The sequence below is a fragment of the Ischnura elegans genome, chromosome 1 (genome assembly GCF_921293095.1).
Source record: "Ischnura elegans chromosome 1, ioIscEleg1.1, whole genome shotgun sequence".
In the NCBI taxonomy this organism is placed as follows: Eukaryota; Metazoa; Arthropoda; class Insecta; order Odonata; family Coenagrionidae; genus Ischnura; species Ischnura elegans.
In genome coordinates, this window is record NC_060246.1 from 76,780,318 (window position 1) to 76,804,666 (window position 24,349).

At 39.0% G+C, this 24,349-nt stretch overlaps 2 protein-coding genes and 1 long non-coding RNA gene across 3 annotated transcripts in view; 2 read left to right on the forward strand and 1 right to left on the reverse strand.

Annotated features, from left to right (window-relative positions):
• Positions 1-6,284, reverse strand: part of LOC124163679 (innexin inx3) — an 87,132-nt gene extending 80,848 nt beyond the window's left edge. Inside the window, exon 1 of the mRNA XM_046540752.1 lies at positions 5,729-6,284. The gene's annotated coding sequence lies outside the window, so the exon portion shown is untranslated. The remainder of the gene's footprint in view (positions 1-5,728) is intronic.
• The window catches only part of LOC124163669 (dedicator of cytokinesis protein 3), a 166,208-nt gene that overhangs the window by 89,895 nt on the left and 51,964 nt on the right, over positions 1-24,349 (forward strand). The gene's annotated exons all lie outside the window — the stretch shown is intronic.
• LOC124163693 lies at positions 16,271-17,965 on the forward strand. Its single transcript, XR_006865830.1, has 2 exons — positions 16,271-16,513; positions 16,659-17,965. It is a non-coding gene; the product is annotated as an uncharacterized LOC124163693 (long non-coding RNA).

Genomic DNA, 24,349 nt, shown 5'->3' on the forward strand with positions numbered 1-24,349 from the left:
TTACGCTTTTCATTACAGTTTGCTGAAGTATAACCAGAGCAATTGCCTTAATGTGACAATGATTAATTATCACATTTTTATACAAGACAGTACTTTTTTGTGCGATTTTCACTATCGTCTCAACTAGCCATGCTTATATCGGCTGCCGGTTTAAAATATAATACGGTCAAATATTGAAGCCTATCTGACTGCGATTTGTAGGAAATCCTGACATTGTAACTTAACCTTCTCACGACTTTTTTGTATCTTGATAAATTGTCATAACTGGCAAGAATTTCCATGACAAAATGAGTCATACATATGTCGAATAGGAGAATATGTCCACAGGCCATCGACCAATAATCGCTATCGATTTCATAACTCAAGATTTCGTCATCTCTGAACGTCAGACTGCCGACGAGACTTCTCGCCTGAACACGCTTTCACGCATTATGCAGATAAGCACCCGCCGTCCATATATCAACGCCGTGTTTTCACATCATAGAGGGGAAGAATTGGCAGCTATGTGGTCATTATCGAAGACGAATAGAGAGATTTTGAATAATTTGAACTATGAAAACACTGTGCTTACATTTAGGCCTTTGAGGGACCGGTCATACTATTAGTTTTTAAACCCCTCGATTCCAGTTTTTACCAAGACTCATACCCAAGAACTATTTGAATCTTAATAAATATTGACAATGTTTTGAAATGTTCCTCACTAAATAGCTATTTGTCTATTTAAACCGTAGAAGAGCGTATGCGTATCTGCAAGAAGCACACATGAAAACTAGTTTAAATGAAGGCTTGTATTTGATTAGCATATTTGGCGAAACATGATGCGTAGATTACCTCTAACATAATAATGAATATGCAAGCACTCTTAGCCTAACAACAATAGCATAGCGTCACGAATAAGTACTTTGCGTGAAAATATGTAAACATACTAGTAATGCCCCTTTGATTTTTAAAATTAAAACACAATATAAAGCTTTCAGTAGCTCCCAAGCCATTCCTGTTGAGAGTCGCCAATAAACATAAGTGGGTTTGATAACGTCCCTTGAGCTTCCTATTACATGACCCCAGTATCGGAGTACTACTTAGCATTAATGAAAATTTCAAATAATTAAGCATGAAACTTATAAAAGGGTTAATAAAATATTTGACCCGTAGTCTTAGTTCCGGTTTATAAAAAGCCGAAGAAAATGAATTCCTTCACTCTAAGTTCAGCTGTTCAGAAAAACATTATTCTAAGCTACATTGATTTATATTAAATTGAAATTATTCCTACGCTAAGTTTACGACAGTATCAAGTTCCGGTTAAGGCCCACCGGACAATGTAAACCCATCACTTTTAGTCACCTTTTAACAGTGCAATATTGGGAGTGCTGCCGTTTCAGACTTGACTCTTTGACTTCGTTATAGCCTCGAGCTGCGAGGCTGACATATCCGCGGATGCTGCGCGTGGAAATGGGTCCATCGCGGGAGGGAGGGAGCATGAGGGAGGGCGTGGTGGGGGAAAGAGAGTGGACGGGGGGGTGGGGGGGGCGAGAATGATTGGGCGGGAGGGGGAAATGGGTTCGACCTCATGCCACCTCGACGAGCGGCGTCGCAATCAACGCCAATTCTATTCAATTTCACGGGTGACTGACAATGCCCGGTTCGGGGCAAGAGCATTTCTAAATCGTAAGCCGGGAAGGAGCGATTCGTCTTATTCTTCTCTCTCGCTCTCTCTCTCTCTGAATGATCATGATACTACATAATGTGGGTCCTATGTCGTTGGTCACTTAGCGGCCGGTCCGAACCCACCAAAACAAATGGATGGCTCCGATTAAAAAGACCAGTGGAGTCAACTTAGATTTTAGAAATGAATAACACGGCGTACATCTTTCGTGTGATATACATATTAACCAGGGTATTTTATTAAAGCATGGATTATATGTTTAATTGTATAGGATGTATTACGTGTTTGTGGAAATGTAATGAAAATATTTTATTTATTAAAAAAAATTATTTTATAAAAACAGGATTTTTAACGTAATGAGATAAATAACTAACTACATACATCAAGATTGGAGGGGGACGCAGAGGTTGTTTGTCGATCCTGTACTGAAGGACGAGCGGATGCTAAAAAAATCACGATTTTTGTATCACTGTGATCAGCAAACAATTTCGGTGTACAGCTGCCGTAATTCAGTGGCGTTATCCGAAAACGACTCCTTTCAAGACCCTAAGCCATGATATCAAAATTCATTAAATCAATTAAAAAGCGATGACATCCTTTTATTATGACTTTGGATAGTACCTCGATCTTTTTCTACTAATCTCGATGATTTCTTCTAATTAACCAAAATTTCGTATGAGATCTTAAAGTAAAATGAAAGGGAGTGGGCATTATTGCGAGTTGAAAATGGAACTCCAATTAGGAAGAGGCAAGCCAGAGTAATTCGCAAAATGCGCTATGTAAACCTACCTTTACCGACCGAATATTATATATTAATAACAAACGTTGTATGACCCTGATGAAAAATCATTTCTGCTCCATGAACAATCAGATCCCAAACAGTTCCTTCCTTGCCACGCCCCCTCATTCAACCGTTGGATATTAAAATTATGTGAAACGTATGATACCGTATTTACGTATACTATCGTATATTTACGTAAATTGTACGTATACTAGCTATGACCGGCTTGGGATATGAGGATTTCTAAGTCGTAAGCCGAGAAGGGATCTATTCGTCTTGTTTTTCCTCCTCTGAAAGATAATTATGATACTTAGTAAACTAAAAATGATGATGCGATGAATTGTATGAAGCAAACGAGTTTCCTCCATCTCTCTATTTCGTGTATATCTTATGAGAAAGGGAGGAGAGACAGAGATTTCGAAAAAAATAAACACATAAGAGTCCCGCGCAACAGGCTGCCGCCGCTGCGGTGGCCACGAAATCGGGAGGAATGCAGCCTCGTCCGCCCGCTGCCGGTTGATCCAACGGTCTCTGGCCCGGCCCTCCCTCGCCACCGCCCGACTCGAAAAGACTTGGCAACGTGTCGTGAATTTGAAACGAGCGAGAAAGTCCAATTTTATGAACTCTCTCGGGTCAGGAAAACCTCCCGAGAAGGTCCTCTTGGGACTGCCGGAGATTGATCGAGGTGTGCCCGTCCGGGCTTGGCCATTATTTAGGAGTGGCCCGCCGACAGGTGGATTCGGAAGTTTTTTTAAGCCATCTCCCCTTGGAAACCTTTCCAGGAAAATTAATATCCAGTAACGTCCCCCAAATATTCGGATTTGCATTTCGACTCTCTATCTTACCGAGTCCGAGACGGCCAGGAATAGACGCGGCTATCACGTCTTCGTGGATATACTTAGAATGTTCACAAATAAACTAGGCGTTTGCGATATCAACACGACAAAAACTTAGTACACTAATAGTCTATTAAGTTTTTGTTGAATTAATTCAAGGGAGGCAGGACGGATGTCATAATTATCAACGGGAATGAGGACTATTTTAGGAGCAATCATATCTTCGTGAGAGTGTTGCCATGCGTGCGATAAAAACTCTTCCTGCAGGCCTGTGATAGAGTGGTTTTTATTGCATTGATGGACCCCAATCAGCACGCATCCTGAATTGGATTAATTTATATTACTTTTGATCAATAAGGAAATAGCATCATTGTTCCATCGGTGGAAGCATCTCGTTTCAAGGAATAAAATGTAGCCACTCGAAGCTGTGGTGGTAGGTATTTGGAGGAGCTGATCCACATCTGAGGTCAGTTGCGCCATAAGGGAAGGACAGGGGGGTAGTGGAGAGAAACTTAGCATCAGCATAAGACTGCTCTTAACGAAAGGCACGCAGAGGGGCCGTGGCTTAGCGTCTCATTTGACGGACGGACTGTTGTGCTAGAAGTACTCCGTAAATAATACTCGAAAGGACATTGGGCAGTCAAAGAAAATTCTCAGCCACTGCTGGGATTTGATATCTTATATCTTCAATTGTTTGCGAGCTACCATTATGGTTGAATAAATATATTGATAACTTTGTCCGTTCTACACAACTTTACTCCGTACAACCTAGATTGGTGAACCTAGATTGATTGGTCTAAGCACTACCGTGTCCTATCAAGAGGGAATGTTATTCAGAAACTTTATTAGCCACAACCTCGGTATTTCCTCTTGATAATGATACGGGAGCGTTGAAACCGATCGAGGTTGTAGCAAATAAAGTCGAGTTGAACTTGCCTATATATTTATTTAATCGGGTCCACTACTTAAGAAGCCAACACACCACCACACTATCTGATCCCCTATTAGCCTAACAATTAGCCTAAATTTGATCGCATTCGCAATACAAATGATTCGAATGACACTACTCTTTGTCGTTCTCGGACGGCCTTCAATCACTCGTCTGCGACGATACTGATTTTCTCGGCGCAGCTGCCCTTTCGTCATCCGACCATCATCTGAGATGGAATCTAATGGAGACCACAGGGGAGGAGGGGTTGGTCAAGCAGCAGGTGGAGTACCGGGCCAGGGATGGAAAGGGCCCGTGCGAAGAAGCAGCCGCCGTCGGCCGACGCAACACCTGCCACTGTTGCGTCTACAAGGGGAGGGCTGCTGGCGCTACAACGCTACAAACACACTCTCCTTTGTGACCACTCTTCTTTGCTTGTCGCTAATGTTTGCCCCTACTATATTAAAATGTAGGATTCTCCAGTTGGGTACTACAGGTGCTGTCTCAATCCGCGTATTTTAATGAGTTTACATAAGCCGCCACTCGCGACGCTGACGGCAGAGCGATCCAAATTTCAAGGGAAAATAAGCCATTTTAACCGATATTCATATTCGACACGGTATTATCTCGCGGATTCATACTTTACAATGTTATATCTCGCGTGTGCAAATACTCTTTTGCAGATATTGAAAATAAATTGATCGCTCTTCACCCACCGTCGCGCTGCAGACATTTGTGATAACTGATAACGGCTTAAAATACCACCAAAATGGAAACGTAAATGAACCTACTATGACCAGGGCCTATGCAGTCTTCTTGGTTCGCTCAAATCGCCACGTTGGTCTTTTATATTCGAGTTTACGCGACGAGTAGCCGGTGATATCTCCTTAGTTCGCACTCGGCATTTTTGTTTGCCGGTAAATGCACTATTAGTACCGCTAACTGAGCATGTCAATCGTTCGCTTACGATAGCACTTCTGCTGCCTCTAGAAGCGACTAACACCTGCCGTGTCATCCGTGGTAAGGCTGGCTTACGACAAGTAGTCGGCTATGGTGGTCCTCACATAATCGTGGCTGTTTTATTAAGTGACATAATGTATCTATATCATAAAGAGACGAATTATTATGCTCCTGCAATTACTATAGAACCCAGAGGAATCTTTTCCGCTGCAAAAATATTTCCACCGAAAGTAATACGCTTCGTTTTTCGTTTACCCTCGATAAAATTAAAAATTTAACATTAAAAATCGTATTTGCGAACCATTTATCACATTCTAAAAATGTAATTCATACAGTTACGCGTTATTTGAACAAAATAAAATGTAATGGCATGCATGAGGTGTATCCACTAGGCGTAGCAACAACTTGATAAAATAAAATTACCCAAAATGAAATCATATTGATTAGGCATGGAGTATTATGGTTTACCCATTTTTATGAGTTGGATTGGGATGCTGTGAGGTGGGAAAATAATTATAATCAACCAATATGTATTAATTGGGCTTCACCAATGAACTCACTTCACGCGACCGAAAAAAATCTTCAGTCCTGGCCCGTGGAGCCGCTTTCTCTCCTCCCAGCCGATCTTCCGCAGCCTCTCCGTCTCTTGCTCGACCTTTATTCCAGTCTTCCTGGACCACGCACACTCCCCCCGGGACAATTGACGCGTGCGGACGTCGTATTCGGGTTAAAGGGAGGGAGGGAGGGATGGAGGAAGGTATGACAAAATGGGACTTATTATTTTTATTTCTTTTTACTGCGAATAAATACGCGTATCCTCTCACTTGGTGAGCGATCGATCGGGGAAGGGTCGTAGTTATTCTCTTATTTGGGAAACAGTGCACTGATATAACCACGTTTCACAAACTCTTCTCTCTTTGCGTTAACACTGGGCACATGCGAAAAAAAACCTTTGAAAGGTTTATTTTTCCGTCGCTTGAAAAAAATTATCACTCTCGGTTTTCACTCGATCCACGTTGGGGTTAAATGTCGATGAGTCGTCGTGTTTCGTTGGTGCGCGAGAGATTCTTTCCCCTCGCGCCTCCCTCGCTGCTTCCAAACAGACTCTTCCAACGCTTCGCTACGTTCCACAGCGCCGACGAGTTCCCCCCGAAGAGCTGCGCTTGATCTCCCCCCACCCCTACTTCCCCTACGCCCCCCTCCCACCCTCATTCCGAAAGTCATTCGGGTTCTTCGCCGCCTCTCGCTTGCTGCTGCTGCTAGGCCGCTTCGAGAGTCGGCGGAGCGCTGTCAGTGGCCTCTGGTGGACGGTGGAGGAACTCGGTACAGCGGCTTCCTGGAAGCGGTAGGCCGCGGTAGTGCATCGCACAGTGGCCACGGGCTAAGGCCATGAATATAGGAGCCAGGGCACAAGGCGCTACCGAGAATCTCCCCTCCTACATTCCCATGCGCGGAGTTACGAGGAGTTCGTGGGAACAAACCCTTGCTATTGTCTTCTAGCGGGCAGCACCAATGAATTTTATAGGCGGACAGTTAGAATTTTAGAATTACATCCGCATTTGCGCTGAAATGAGTCTAGATCGTCATGCACTACAGATGCCAAATTTCGCGATGACGAGTGTAGTTCGACATCAGATGTTCATAATTTTAGCACTATTTAGGGGAACAGTATAAATATTTTGAAAGTTAAGTAATGTCGAAACCTCCATAATGCACACATTCATGAAATATGATGCATTGGGAGGAATAAAATTATTTTCTACGAGTAGCAATAGTTGTGTTCTCGATGTTTAATAATCACTTTTTATTTCACTGATCTTCGTTGATCATAAACGAAAAAATATCATTTCATTACCTACGATTTCATTCAAAAGGAGCCACCGAAAGAATAGGAACAGGAGCGCGATATTCAGAAAGTAAATTGAAGTGGAAGGTGTTGACATGGGAAAAAATGTTTACTCATTGTCAGTAGAATGATCGGCTCCATATGCGACGTTTATGCAGCGTACTCCTCTACCGCGATCAGGGAATAGAAAAATTGGTTGCAAACCAAGCTGCCGAAACATCGTACAATACTGTCCACCCAGTAAGCGATCGTGCTTAATTAATTAAGGTGCACTGTTAAAAATTTCCTAATGATACTAAATTGTTTTAAAAAATCTGAAGCCATTTCAGTCAGTTATACCTACTCTATTTTCTAAAAAAAATCCCAACGAAAATAAATGCTGAGATTTATTTTGGATTTCGTCAATGCTTGTTTTTCATGTACAAATATGTCAGAACTTAGGTTGATAAGAAGAAAAAGATTTACGAAAGAAATTTCGGAAGCATTATCATTTGTTTTCGGAGTCTGGAATTGTTTGTCCGTCAGCTGAGGGAATGTTGTATCTCTGCTCGAACATTTCAGCTTCCTATTAATGCCCCTCGTCGGAGGTTTTCAGCATGTACTCTTTAAAGTGGACTTTCAAGCGAATTAAAACTTTTAGCAGTGGAGAATTTGGGAAAACGAATTTAAGGCTTAGTATATTTAAAAGCCATTCCATTAAAGGGTGCAGTATTTAAAATTTTCACAGCGTCGCGTTGCGTAAAAGTGAGCAATCTTAATCAAATTAAATTTTTTGTGCCGCCTTTGTCTACGATGTCCACCTGCAATGATTTTCTGGAGTTGCACATCTAAGAGAAATATTTTATGTGGTTAATGACTCGATTTTACTTAATAGTGGTTCGTGAGGTACCCATTATCTTTGGATACATATGATTCAATATTAAATATTATTTCTACCAGAAACCATTGCTATATGCAATGAAAACCTATAAATTTCAAAAGTTTTAAATTGATTTCATTAATTTTTCGGTTAGGTAGATAAAATTTGGCTCATAAATCGATTTCGATGTATACAAATAATAATTGATAACGCTTTTTCGTTCGTTATTGGGGTAAATCAGTTAATTAGGCCAGATTCAATAGAGTAGTTTGTATAAAATCGTATCCGGCTCGATTTTGTGGAATTTCTTTATATCCATGATAAAAAGAAGAACACAATGGTAATTTCCACACTTTTAATATTACAACTCAGCACCGACCATGGTTTCAACACATAAGTTTCCTTGTGTTACCTTGTGTGTTACCTTGATAATGACACTTATGTGTTGAAACCATGGTCGGTGCTGAGTTGTAATATTAAAAGTGTGGAAATTACCATTGTGTTCTTCTTTTTATCAGGGTAGTTTGCTTCATCAAAGAAAACGAAAGGCATTGACTGCATATTAATAATGAAAAACACTTTGTTACTTCCACAAAATTTACCCATTTAATTTTGTGGAAGTAACAAAGTGTTTTTCATTATTAATATGGAGCCCTTCCGCGTAAATGCTTCAAGTTTCGATCTAATTGACTGCAATTCGTTACACACCATTAGTGTATTCGTAAAATTCAAATTATTTTGTTTTAGAAATCCCAGCTTACACGAATGTTAATGGTCAATTTTAACCTCATGTGAAAAAAGCCAGATAGGCGCCCATGCGATGCCACTCCACGTGACGTCACAGGGACGTAGGTGCTATACGGGCAGTCAGGAGTTTTACATTGTCTGAAGGCCGTTTTACACGGTACACGGAATTGCGCAATCTGACGTACGTGCGAAGGCGCAATCAAAATTGCGTCGTGTAAAGCGGTGAATTGCTAGAGCACATGCGAGAATGCGTGGATGCGAGACGGCAAAATAGCCCCTGTTCTAATTTCGATCATGCATTCGCGCAATTCCACGTCATTTTAGAAATTAGTGCAGCTCTAACCTGCGCAATTCCGTGCCCCGTGTAAAACGGCCTTGAGATTACTGATGCATGCATGAGGCACAGAGCTCAGGGAAACATCTCTTAATAATCACACATTAAAAATACCTAATTTCGGAAAGTTTCCTTCGTTTGATAGGGGAATAATAATCCTTATTTAAGCCAAGCGCTACCAGTTAGCAGGGTACTCAGCTACCTTCTAGCAGCCTGCGTCGTATCAGCGCTCAAGCCTCGCCCCAAGGTCACCTCACACGCCGACAGCTGGAACCAGAAATACGTCACACGGACTTTTCCCATCATTCCTACTTAGCCGTCGCGTTTTCGCGCGCTTGAAAATTTTCACTTTTCGTTTATTCGCGAAAGTTATATATCGTCATTCGAAAATCTAAAGCGAGAAATTCAAACTCCAGGAGTAATAATCTTTCGATTTAGGCAATTTAAAAAAATAGGAAACCACCCTATTCTCGGGCAATATTTCTTGGCCAACTTCGCCTCTGAATTCATAAGGAGGGAAGGAAGGCATCTTAAAAAACGACCACAACCCCGTGTATCAAAGAGTAGACCACAACACTACTTCTCATAATCCCCATCCATAAACCTGTCTGGAAATCCTTTTTCCATGGTCCCACAAATTACCACCTAGCATGCTTGGCCTTTCTTCACTATTCTGCATCTCAAAGAAATCTCAGAATCAAAATACGACTACAGGAATACCTTTAACCTCAGATATTTTGAGGTAATTTCTAGTGAAATTAATTGCCTTTGACCATATTTTTATCGCTGTTTTGTAGTTTGATCTAAATAATATTGTTTGAACAGGTTCCTTTTTATTCTGGTATTGGTTATTAAGGAAAGTAGTAATGATTGAATTTCAAATTATAAAACGACGGTCAACTACTCTAGATAATTTACGATCAACACCAACTTCATGCTATTGAATATCGACAACTATCTGCTCATCACTCGATTTCACGATATTTTATTGCTACAAATGGTTTTCGATGCCAATTCTTTGTCTATGAGGAATTCCAAACATTTAGCCTATGAAGGTCAGGTAAGAATACTGAGTAATATTGAAACTTACTCTCCTGCCAATCTTTCAGTGTCATGCTTTACTGCAGGGATGTATCGCATAGGGATTGAACTGGCGAGGGTTCCCCCCGAACTAAGGAAAATAGATATTTTAAATGTAATTAATGTTTGGAAGGAAATTTCTTAGCTTTTCTACAAAAACTGGAAATATGGAATTCTACAAAGTAAAGGCCTCAACAATTCAGTGCATAAATGTAATTAGTTTAATAAATCATACGCCAAGGCATGTCCGCAGTATGCAGTAATACTTTGTCATTATCATTCGTATGTATTTAAAGGTAAAATAACATGGGATTTGTGAACTAAAAATTTTCTCACCTAGCGCAACAATGATTTTGACTCCCCCTAAATATGTCGATCCCTCATTTTAAGTTATTGAGGAAGGCCAACTCGAAGGGCTGAAATAGCTTAGGGTCAATCCATTTCAAATCACCCAGGCAATGTTGCTCAACATTTTTAATTTTCTTGATTTTTTAATCATGAGTTCCCTATGGGTAGAAAGTCACAAAACACGATTTGAAAAAATTTAGAAGCCATATTTTTTTTGGCAGCCATTTTTATAAGGGCGGCTGGGTAAATTTTGATGAAAAACGTGGTTTGCATAAAGTTAAATTTCGAAGCTATTTTAAAAGATATCAGAATAATTAAAAAGCCAGTGAGTTTAGCATAAAATTTAACATTTAATAACATTTTGTAAACTTTTCGCTTGTTTTCACTCAGTCCCTTTTTAGATATTGACCTGCGAAAATTGACGTTAAAAGGTTTTCAGCTATTTTTGGTAACCCCTATTAAAAAAAGGAGTGCATTATCAGAACTAAAACTTATGCTGCAAATAGTTATTTAAGTATTTAACACAAAATAAAATTTGATTAGTGAGTCTCATTTCCTTCATAAAAATTTTAGGTCTTAAAAAGTTAATATTGACAAATTTTTCCCGAGGTTTTGCAGAAAAAGTTTGACTGACTCTCTTTCATGATAGAGCAGTTAAAACAATGAATTCCTATAGTTCATTTCATGCTAAACTCACTGGTTTTTTAATTATTCTGATATCTTTTAAAATAGCTTCGAAATTTAACTTTATGCAAACCACGTTTTTCATCAAAATTTGCCCAGCCGCCCTTCTAAAAATGGCTGCCAAAAAAAATATGGCTTCTAAATATTTTTTCAAATAGTGTTTTGTGACTTTCTACCCATAGGGAATTCATGATTAAAAAATCAAGAAAATTAAAAATGTTAAGCAACAAATTTTATTTATATTGGGTGATTTGAAATGGATTGACCCCTTATTTTTATTTGAAAAATATTACTTAATTTTCCTGATAGGCGCGACCGAGATTGCGTTCTGCATTGGGACCAAAGCAATGTTAAGAGAGGCTTCGGGTAGTCCCCTCAGGGAGGAAAAAAGTAAGCTCATTCCTCCGAAATTTAGATCTATATACGCCGCTGCTATGCCGACTTTAGTTGTAAAACATTTTTTGGTCCATGAGCTGATGCGCATTGTTGTAGATGTTAACTAGACAAGCGGTTTGACTCATTGCATTCCGGCCTGATGCAATGAACCCAGATTATTGCGACTGATTCATGAGGCATCCAATCATGATTCAGCGACGTCGGGTCCATTCCTGGTAGTGCCACACGGGGCATGCCGTCTCATCCGGATGGCTTCACGAATAGGCCCTTCCTGTTCTCTCCATTGAGGAAAATCACCTTCCAAAGCCTCCGGTCTTTCCCGCGTCCAGTGGGCTGAGAGAAGGAAAAAACTCAGCGCCGAAGTTATTAGGCGAATTCCACCTACCTTATATAGACCCGGTGCCAACCGTGAACACCTCGTTTCATCACTTATTCATGAAGTGTTCACATAACTGGTTTTTTTGACTCGTGAAAAGAGTGCCAGCGATCGAAAAAAAATACGTAATAAATATACATGTTCGAGCGAGCCTCTGGTTTTAACGATTAGCTTTTTTCCGGTCGGGTCATTGTGCCGTAATCTCTTTCGTGGCGGCGCGCACGTTTCTTTTGTCACCGGGACCGAATCTATCGTCCTCGCATATCCGGTCTTTTCAGTTCCGACGCTAACTTCTTCTATCCTCCCAGATCGGTTTACTAGGAGCGGGGAGAAGGTTGAAATGCCATCCGAGTACATAGTATCCGAGTTCGTCTCATATCACCCGCTCTTCCATTTCGTCCAATCCCTCGCTCTTGAGTGTTTGACCTCCCAGGGCGAGAAAGTGATTTTCAGAGGTTTCCTGTCGTTGTCTTTTCGGTGTGTGTTTCCGTGAGACTTAACCGTAACCGCGCTCTTTAAATTGGTGGGCGTTGGCGCCGAAGACTCAGGCTCTCAAGCATTCAGGTTTTTTTCTAGTTTGGGAAAATTTACTATCTACGTTGAAGTCATGAGCTTTAGTATTCTCTAATTCCACCTTGCCTTTATTCCTTGGTCTATTTTGAGGCTAGATTAATCTATTATATGAGCCTAGGATTTAATTAAGATTATATCATTCCCTTCGCGAAATAATTCCCCGCCTTGGTCTGTGTACATTTCAGTATTCTCCGAATTTGTGCCTAGTACTTTAAGCAATTTTTTAAACAAATAACTACATATATCTCAATATTTTTCGAATTAATTGTCTCTAATTATTGATATACTGTTTTACGAAGCGTAGAAGACAAAATCACCCTTCTCCATTATGTAATTCGTGATCATTTCATATGAATAATGATCAGTTAAGTAAATAAGCGTCGGCATTGTTTTATCTTTGTTATATCTTTGTTTTCTAAAAGTAAAAGTAGATATGTCGTTAAATTAAGTGCGTTTTCGTTATTCTGGGTATCAGTTGCTATGGGCTGTATTGTCATTTGTCTTAACTTACCAGACTCTTTTCAGGAATGACTGTCCGGAAGTTGATTCAATTTCCTCGTACGCATACGTAGGCTCACAATTCTGGCGATAAAAAAAACTAGGTTCTATTTTCCAATACGATCGTTTAGATACACCAGCAAGGACGAAGTGTTTACTCACTCCTTATCTTCCGGAGGTAAACAGTAATGTTTTTCTCCTATATCAGTTCTGTTACCCTCCGGCTCCGTCGCTGTGCAGGTTTAAATACCAACAACACTTCTCCTCCCTCTGCTCCCACGCTCGAGATAGGTAACTCGGTAGTCACTGGGTCACCGCCCCGAAAAAATATTTATGTTGTTTTGAACGTAGACCTCGGACGATAGAGCCCCGGCGCATTCCCAAACCCTTCCTTTAATGTCCCTTTGGGGAAAGCGGGGGTGTGTTTGTGGTTTACCCCGGCCTGGTCTGAATCCCATTACGGGATGAATAAAGGTCTCGTAGGAGCAACTTTTTCCCCCACAAGTTTTCCCACGCTGTGGCCGTGAAGGGCGCCCGCGGCGTCGTCGGCGCTGAGGTAATAATTTTTTCCCTCGTGATTTTTGACCAGTCGAGGGACCTCAGTGATGATGCGTGACGACGTCTCGAGTCATATATAATGCCCGAGTGACTCCTAGGGCCGCACGCTTTTCGAAGGCCCTGCCCTGAATGCTTTTTGTGCCGTACCAGACAAAGATCTGTTTAGTCGAAGGTTTTTAGGTAAGGTCTTTTGTGATCTCTCGCCTCGCCGCTGTTGTGAGAAACTTCCTCCTCGGATATTGTGAGCGTGTTAACGAATGGATACAGGAGAGGTGATCCTTCCTTCTCCCTCCCACCCCCACGCCCTTTGTGGAGTTTTCAGGATATGATCACCGTCGTTGAAAGTTTAGTAGGTCCACGCTGGACGATTGTGGCGGAGATCGTTTCTTTGAACCGTGGCTGAGGCATTTGTTGCATCTTTTCGTGCATCCGATTTGCACCAGTATATTATTTTTGAGGCCCTCAATGCCCAAAGGGTGTAATTCTCAATGTCTTTCATGTTGGAATATTAATTATTCTATCATGAATTTTAAACATTTTAACATCTGCATAAATCAGTTTTTGGCATTATTTTTGTTTTTTTCAAACTTAATTTTAGGATGCTTATACATTTTTTGCTAGGAGACTGTTTTCACAAACATTCCGTTTGCGTGTAATCTACCGGCGAACGAAAAACGCACAAATATATAATATTTATATTAGTGCGAAGTTATTCGGTGATGAAACAAAATATTTCTTATGTTGATTATCTTTTCTATTAAATTTAAATTTTTGAACTCAATAAACCTCTTATTTGTAGGTACTAATGTGCTAATATACAGGATATGCTCACTAGACTCTATCCTACGCGTTAGGACTTAGATATGTCTATGTGATATTGCAGTAACAAAATGTAAACATACTGGTGAGCAATTTTCAGGTTTTGCACAGTCGACCAAGATTGAAATGCAAAATCCGATGTTAAGTAATGGTTTTGATTGGCAGAGTACGACGATAGCGTCCGTTATCATGTTGTTAATTTTGTTTGTTTTACAAAATTTACATTTAATTCCAACAAACTGAATTCTCGCGAGGAAGGAGAAGTAGTTTGACTTTTATATAATCTGTCCATAAGATGATTTTTGACATAATAGTACTGAAGTTGAAGTTTCAATGTTGGTCCTAACTTTCGGTTAATTCGTAGGGTAATATCAATCCCGTCTAACTGTCATTTTGCAAAATTCATTTCTTCTAATTAGTACAATGGACTTTTTTTTCAAAAGAGTAGCCTTCCATCTCTTTTTAACAAAAGAGCATATTGTAAAACGCAACTCCAACGAGACATCAATTACATCAGCATAAAGAAGTTTGTAGTCAGACTTTACAGAAGCAACCTTGCAGTTAAATACTTGTATATTAATCTAAGGTCTGTCGTACACACATCATCCTCGAAAAAATATCTCAAATGGTAAATGGCGCCGGTACATTTTGATGCATTATAATGTCACCGTTGAGGCTTTCAAATTTAGATTCTACCCTTATACTGAAGATGCAAACGAAACAAAAGAGCTCCAGACGAGTCCAAGAATGTTCGAACCGTTCCATCGTCGTGAAATTCCACGTCCGCGGCGCTTTATTTATTCTCCGTTTCCTCCGCGCTCCCAAGGGAGACATTTCCAAGAAGGGGACGAGGAGAGGGTGCAAGAGGCTGGGTAGGCTGTGGAGGTGGAGGGGACTGGACCAGAATGTCGTCTTTGTGTTTAAGGGTGCCTCAGATGAGACAGAAGGGATCTTGTTTTAGAGGAGAAGTAAGGGTGGCATAATGGAATCCGGGGGAACATTAGTTGTCTTAATCTTTGGGGAAGGGATAAATTACAAGACTGCCAAGATCGCAAGGGGAATACTTGTTAAATATATCATTCGAAGTAACATGCTTTTCATACTTGCCTCAACCAGAAATATTGAAATTGCACGGAGAAAACAACTTTGGGTGTTACAGCTAAACGCTATCCAGTCCGCCCCCTCTATGGCAATTATTGGACACTCTGCCACGTAATCCGAGGTATTTTGGTAGATTGTCTAAACGCTTTGCGCTGCCCCTCTAGCTTAGTCTAGTCGCATCACCCAGAGTATCTCCAACAAATAACATGGAACACGTCTAGTCAACCCTGTTCAGAAGTCATCACTACTCATCTTCTGTCGGTACGCTTGAAGCTCTACGTACATAGTTACCGAAGCTCTGCCAGTTAGTGCGTAAGAGCGATAGAAAAAAGCCTGCAAAATAAGTTTTCTTACGCATCTACGTTTGATACTGATATATAACTACGTAATGTAATTGTGTGCATTTAGTAATCCTCTTAATCTTACAAATGGAGACTGTAGTCACATTTTATTCACATTTCAAAACAAAGGTTGATTATTTACAATAATAATATATTGCGGCGTTTTTGTATATATTTATTATGGTAACCGATTTAGACTAATTGTTAGAGACCGTTGTTACAACGCGGGGGGGCCACGTTCAATCCTTCTTGCAGGCGTATTTTTCTCCTCTTTTTTGTATTTTTTTTGCAGAAACTTACATTTAACACCTAATTTATGGTGTTAATTTAATTTTTATTTGATTTAAATTAAGTTATCAAGTTTTAACCATTGTACTTCTTTGAAGGAGCAGAAATCGACAAAGTAGCCTTTCAGCTACTAGATGAGATACTCTACAAATATTACTGACGCCAGACCAGTTTCTAAAATTTTGCAAGGTGTTCCGTGCTAACATCGACTCTGTGCGAGACGAGCCTCCTTTGAACAAGACGCCAAAGAAAGACTGTTAGTCTTAATTAGTTATGTTTGGTAATTGTCGTATTATTATTTCTTGATGATCTTGAAATTGGAATTTGTTTTAGGCTCTCATAGTGGACTATACCAACTAGGAGCAGTTTATCTGTATTGTCCATGTCTCCCCTCTGAATTTATGTCTAGTTTAGAGTTCTGGCTATGTTTTTCCATTCTAATTACTGGAAGCCCGATAATCCTTTTTTTGATTCTTCAAGCAACCATATTATTTCTGGTAAGTTCATTGAAGGGTTAAATTTTCTTAGTTATCAAGGTACAAATTTTTGTTGTGACAGAGCATGGAAATGTTCAAGTGTATTTTGCATTGGGATCTATTATTGATGACAATCTTGGTTTTCGTTGTATTCTTGGATTTATAGAGAGCTTTAGTGCTACTTATATCTGTCAAATTTTTAAACTTACTAAATCTGAGTCCTGCTCATGCACTGAAGAAAAAAAGGAACTATTGAGAACTGTTGAATCCTACAATGCTGATGTTGAAGTGCGTAACTGTTCTCTTACTGGAATGATGGAAAAATGTATATGGAATTAGGTAGAAAGGTTCAACGTAATAGAAGGGGGAAGCCTCGACTTGATGCATGATATCTTAGAAGTCGTCATAGTCATAGTTTTAGTTAGTTAGGTTAGTCATAGTTTGTAGCCAAATATGACCTTATAAATATTATGCCAGACTTAATTTCCAAGAAGTATTGCGCCGAAGATCAGCTTGGATTTAGAATTATTATATTTAAATATGGAGATACGGTTTCTAATAAACCTGCCGCTATTGCTAAAGAAGAACTATGTCGTGGGTCTATTAGAATATCAGCCAGTGAAATGATCAATTTCGTTTTATGCCTTGCCCATATGATAGGAAATTTAGTGCCTGAAGACGACCCATCTAGGAGACTTTTCTTAATGTTACGTGATATTGTTGAAATCCTGTGTTGTACATCGATTCAAGTTGAGTTAATCGATCAGTTTCATTACCTTATTGTTCAACATCATTCTCTATACATATATTAGGTTATTTGGTAATTCCTTTAAACCCAAGTTTCACTTCATGCTTTATTACTGCTGTGTTCTAACTGCGGACCACTAATTCATACGTGGTGTATGCGCTTTGAAAGAAGGCATAGAATGTTACAACGAATTGCTACTGTTATTTCTAGTCGTATCGACACTCCAATGCCTATTTGTATTAAAACTTGGTTAAGTTTAGCCTACCGCTTTCTATCTCAAAAAGGATTTCATAAAAGGATAACTTTCAGTTCAAACTGCAATGTCATTCAAGCAGATAAAATACATTGTTTTCCTCTAGTTAAGAGTAAGATGCCAAATTTTTTCCAAGGTTTGTGTAGAGCATCCACAAATGTCATTTTAAACGGTATCAAATTTAAAGACAATTCTTGTATTGTGGTGGGTGCCAATGAGTTAGGATCTCCCAATTTTGGAAATGTAAAATTAAATTATTGTCAATACTTCTAATGAAGTCTCCTATTTTATTCTCAACTTACTACAATATCATGGAGTTATCATCTGTCATCATTTAGTGTTGATTTAACTGAAAATGTTTCATGCTTTGAATGCAAAATGTTAAGCTGTCCGTTTTCACGAATACTTGAGAATGAGCAAAATATTTTTGTATGTACTAAAGATATTTAATAAATAAACTTCATGCGAAAAAAGGTCCAGTTATTGTCTACCTTATTTATGGGGAGATAAATTAATCAAAATACCAGCTTGTACGTTAACTTTTACACCAACCGCAAGGGAGTAAAAAAAAGACAAATTAGTAAAGCATTTGACCAATATAATAAAAAAATTTCAAACAGGCTAATTAAACAATTTAGTCACATCAATCAAATTCTGTAAAGACAGTACCTATTCTTTTATTATCAAGGTGACTAAACCCTCTATTAATATCCTTGGTTTTACCCAAACTCCATCACAGAAGGTAGTTGAGATTATGGATCTGGTCGTGTTTGACTAATAGCACTGACTCAATTCAGACATTCTATTGAAGTTTCATTTAGTCATATTATTTAGATTGTTCCTATGCAACAACTGCATCATTTTGTCACCCGCAGGAAACACTTTGGTGGGAGCATCTAAACTGGTGTGACTGGACTTTTCTGTTGAATTCACTGAAAAGTTCAGTCAGCCCCATACCGATTAAAATATTTGGTCGTTAGGGCCGAACGTTTAGGCGTACCGCCTGAACATTTTTCTCTGTGTGACCTTAGCGATATTATATCCAAATTCACCCTCCCTGTATGTACAAAAATATCGATTTATTACGATATTTTCGAAGTCACGTCTAAATTTAATCTACAATAGGTAGCAAGTTTTTCCCAAGTATATGGATATTAACCTGTATTGCTAACCCTAATATTTGATCAATTTATATAAATATATCGATAAGTTATCAGTTTCATCGAAACTGTTGAAGATCGTCTGGAGGAACAAGTATATTTTTCAAAAAACTTGAATATCCAGCAGGTCTTCATCATGTGATAGAAAATGTCTAGATAATGTCTTTAATATCTACGCGTTCTAATATTTTCCCCTTGACTATGTAACATTTAACAATTTTATGTTTGCAATAAAAGGGTCCAAATCAGATTGTAAGATTCTATGACAATCCTTAAGAATTTTAAAAGACATAGACTCTCCACTCCTTTGACAGCCTTCGCGTCACGATCGTCTTCCGTGAGGACGACCGTGCTTCGAGTGATGCCGTGTCTCGTCCGTGTGGTCTAATGGCCTGTAGAAGGCGTGTTACGCGCTAAGAGGGTGGAAGTGAAGGGGAGAGGAAGTAGGTAGGGGTCAGTTGGGGTCACGAGAGTGCATTCCGGACCTAATACGGCCACGTGAGCAAGGGTGCACGAGGGGTTCAATCGAAAGAACTAGATGGAGCTGGGATATAAGCTTCTCTTAATCTTCCCGTGCCGTCAACATTGAAACCGTCATCCATAGCTGACTTAAGACAGCTTGTGATTGAGATATGGGGACAGAAATCCTGGTATTTCATTGGCTACCTGGATAGATTTCTTTGAAAGAAAGAATTCAATTGTTTAAACGCTTCCCAAATAGTCCTCTTGAACACCTGTGCAGAACTTTGAGTGCTTAGAATGCTTAAATGTCAATAGTACCACTTTTTAAAAATAAATATTGTCTGCTCCTCCTAACAATATTGTTTGGTCTCCCATACGAACCCATTTCAACCGGTAGATGAACTGTACGAGTTCACATAAAGTTGTAGTGTTTGATTTACCAACTTTGCCGTGAAAAATAAACGTTGATAATGAAATTCCATGTCATTGGTTATATTTTGAACTCTTACCGCTTAAATAACTATGTACTTACATATGCAGTGTAAAATGGAAAGGAAATCTTGTATTTACGAGCAATGTTGATAGGGAAAGTTAAAAATTTCGACTTTGACAATTTGAAATACTTCATGGTCATATTCTGTCCAGTGTCTTTTTCAACTATTCATCTAATATATCTCAGTTGTGGTATTTTTCTCACAAGATACTCACTCCTCAACAAAAACCTGTTTCGATATATGACTCTTATCTCTGTCAAAACGGTCTGTACTTGACAGAAAAGCCAATCGTAAACCATGGAACAAAACGCAATGAAACTGCCGGGAGCGCTCACTGGCGCACAAGTCATTCACTTTGGATGTACAGATGAATGAAAGTATCATCCAATGTCTAAAGTGCGTATTATAGTCTCATTTTCTCTTTATCCTCATCATTATCGGACTCGGTCCTCAAGTGAAAGCGTTCATTTTTTGCGAAATAGGACTTTTTTGATATAACGAAAGTTTTGGGATATTTTTTTCCACGTGCGATGGCGGCCAGACATCTTGCGGCCCATATGGGTTCGTCTCGACGTGTTGTTAGAGGGATACTGGCGTTTCTTGTTTGCTTATTCTCGCTGATGACATGGTCGCTGCTTTGCTGTTTACTTTTTCCCCTTTTTTGCAATTCGACGCCATTACCGCCCGCTGCAAACCCAAACTGCTCCAAACTTTGACTACTTCCCTCGAGAGGACTCAAGATGGAGATGTTTATCAGTTTTCTAGCATCGTTGTTATGGTCAATTGTTTAATGCTATTTGCCGACAAAATAATTTGTTACAATATGGAATTACCGAAGTTTTTCATCATTTATTCATCCTCCCCATTCTCTACATTTACGCGTCGAAGTGGAAGTAATAATGTAGTACTATAATACTCTTCTTCAACGAGTGAACCAAATTTTAGCTCTCAAATCCAGATTTAAATTTCATTTCTGAAATGGGTCATTTTCATTAGGCTTCTTCGGCGGATCTGGGTGAAATGTTTGTGCTGTCCTGTAAAACATGAGGAATTATTTGAAATTGAGTCACAGGAATTTTTAGTTGAAGAAACGGGCTCTTTCAGTTGGAATACATCATAATAGTTTTACTTTGAAACCAATACTTAAGCTAGTTTTGTTCATACTACAGTGATCGCCACATTTATACGTACTCTCAAATTTCGTAGATGACTTTTCTGTCGATCCTAAACGCTAGCTCGAAGTATAGTATTTGACATCAGTGTATTTACTTTCATGGAATTATTTTTTGCTTTTGATTTACGGTTAAGAAAATGAAAATACATTCTGATATGCACAATATGGAATACGTAGTGGGTACAGCAAAAAATTAAAATTCTTTTATGCCAATGTTAATTTTTAATTTTCTCATCATATTTTTTCCCTCGAGATAAGCACTTTTTCCTTGCTTTGATGTGAGTTTTGGATGCAAAATTTGTGATTCTCGTTTAACTTTTCACGTCATACTGAATAAAAATGGGGGCGTGGTGGCCGAGTTGGTTTTGGCAACTGGTTCACATTCCGGTAGAATATTTGCACACCTCTCGATATGAATCATCGCAATATCAACGGGCTCTCCCTCACGTAGAATGTGTAATAACCACTCCCCGATCGGAGTGATGTCTTTTCAATATTCTCGACTCCTACTTCTTGAAAATTCATGGAAACTTCAATCAATACTTCTTCGTTAATTCGTCAGTAGTCAGAATCTTACACTCTTCGTAACTTCGTAATACTCTTCGTACACGACTTATTCCGAAATTTAAATAAGGCAACCGCTTTCGTTCAACCAATGATATTATCAGGGGCTCATTGCAGATCCTTTATTTCTTACAAACCGGTAGTCCAAGTTTAAAATGCTTTTAGAAGAAAGTATTTACTGAATTTATTTGTTTAACAAGTCTACTCTCACATATTCAATTCAGCCTTAAGTTTGAATCACTGAGTAACGCCATCCTATGAGAAAAAAGTCTTCCTCTAGAACTAGAACACTAGATGTCTAGTGTTTTGATCCTAGAAATAGACCATGGAAAAAATATAATGTATTAAATGGCGTTCTTGACCTCTTATTTTAATATATCAATCGAGGATTGCATGGATGGAGATTGTTTTTTTCCCCGCGATCCCGATCGTTGATTGTGTGGCAGGCGCACTATCCGGCTGACATCTACTCATATATCTTCTTCTCAACTTTAAGATGAAATTCATAGCTGTTTTAATTAATTCCATACGATTGTACGTAAACTGTGAAGACAAATATCTTCATTCAGTTTTTTAAAAATAATCACCGTTATCTTGACAAATTATACTCTATATATTTTATACTTTTCTGAAGGATCGTTTTCTTGGAGTTTTCTCGAGCTTCATTGCAGGCCAATGAGTTTATGAATGCCAGCGTTTCTGTGGAAAATCTGCCACTGAAAAGTCTTTATTGTTCCTCAGGACATCGAGGTATTAGAATATATTCCCCTAAGTGGACATGGAGATTACATTTTTGAGCAAAAACTCAGCCGCGACACCGGTTCAGAGTCCTATAGATTACCTTATAATAACTACGAATGAGAGAGTACTGTTAACATAGCAATCCATAGGACTCCGCACCATCCATAGGAATCCATGCACCGGTTTAGCCTTCATTCCCAACTGTGGTCGTGTCTTCAGAAAAAGAGGTCACACAAAGATATCATACTGTCTACTTATTTTTATTTCAGAAAATCTCTGCGAATGAAATATCTATGTACTTGATAGTGACAGCAAGCCAGTTGACATATGTACATTAGAGTTTCGGAAATCAAAATAGGTGGACAGTGCGATACCTTTGTGTATCTTTTCATCATGCTGTTATACGATATCTCTCCCAAAAAAGATTACTTGATATATTCAATTTGATTAAGAAAAAGAAGCATGGAGTAACAATCTAGTTAAGTTACAAAAACGATTAGAAAACAGAACTTTAAAAAAATTGTGCCTTGATGACGGAGGTAGACTTAGCCAAAGAAACGCTGGTATTTAAAAACCTATCGACATGGGGTAAACCCTTAGAAAACTTCATAAATATGCTCTCTAACTTGAAGCTAATTATTTACACTCTAAAATTATTTTTATAAATAAAAATCATATTGCCTCAAATTTCAAGGGAAAGTCGCTATCCTAGTATCTTCTCGTTGGCACATAGCCTCTAGACTTGCCTTTTAGATCCGCGGCCAGGACTCCGCTTACTCTGATAGCTCCCCCTCGCCCGCTTCGTCAAAGACACCGAGCCGGTTTCGCGCTCTGCTGTCGCGCTGGGAGAACGCGGTTTATGGCCACGAAAGACACGACCCGATTCGCAACGGTGAGCAAAGACAAAGGGCCCGCCGCAATCTGGATCCAAGGTGCTCGGCGTGGAGAATGAGGGAAGAGAGGGAATTTTCCGTATTCAATTGAAAATTTCAAAGTTTCTGCGAAAAAAAGTAATTACTACCTATTCATTCACTGAAGTGTGTCTTCGTTAGAACTTATAGTATATATTCGCATTCCTGATCATTGCTTGCCTCCCATAAAATGTGAGTCTTTCTGAACTAAAGTTTAATTATTCAGGATATTTCTTTTTTAAGAGAATTATGGTGTGTCTTATTGTCAGTAGGCTGACTCCAACCTTAACACAGTGACATGAAATCGGAAATTCTTGCCGAATCTATTGATTGAATTTCAAATACTTTTTTAGAATGGTGTAAAGTTTGATTTTTATTTTTATTTTTAATTAACAATTCTATTTATTTGATGTTTACGTTAAAATTGATGCTTATGTGGAATGAAGAGGAATGGCTGGTTGCCAAGGGTTGTTGTGGGAGGAGAGGGGATTGTTGTGTGATAACTCATTAAAAAATGATCTGTAAGGAAAGAGACCAGGAAATTAAATTTTATTTGAATACAAATTTTAAAAATTTGTGGGGGGTTGTGTTTGATTTTACAATGGGTAAAGTCATTATTTTTGTGTACATTAAAAATGTAAATGTTTTTGGCTTTTTCAAAATAACCTAGATCATCATCATTAGTGAACAATCCTAAGATTGGTTTAACGCAGCTCTCCATTTCTCTCTCCTATCCGCTAATCTCTTCATAGCTACATATTTATTCTCTTTTACATCCTTTATAACCTGTCCTACATAACTCATTCGGGGCCGTCCCTTGCCCTTTTCCCTTAATAAAAAAAATCAAACCTAAGTGACTACTAAATAAAATTCCTCAATGGAAAGCAAACTTCTTGAACACAATTTAGAATGCCAGAATTTATTTTAATGGTTTAGAATTTGTCCATATAAGTTATATTTAATTATCATCTTTTAAGTTCATTATCTGTCGGTTATAGATAGGGTTGAATATGATTTGCAGAATGGTGTAACTCGAATTCAATTGTTAAAAAGAAGAACCTGTAAAAAATACTGGAAATGCCTTCCCGTCTTATCTGATGATTTAAATAGTCTCAGGTCTTCCATAGGTTAAGGATTTTTACATCGCCCTCATTTCGGATACCGGCTCTAACCGAGTCGAACGATTAATGGCCGTCGAAAGAGATCAGCGAAAGTCGATAATGGGACAAAGTTGGGTTATGAATATGCAATCCAGCAAATAAAAATCGGGCCTCTCGCGTCACCATCAAATCATCAAAGTCTGTGAAGACCTTTCAATCTTTCGCTCTGCCAGTTGTTGCCCTGTTCATC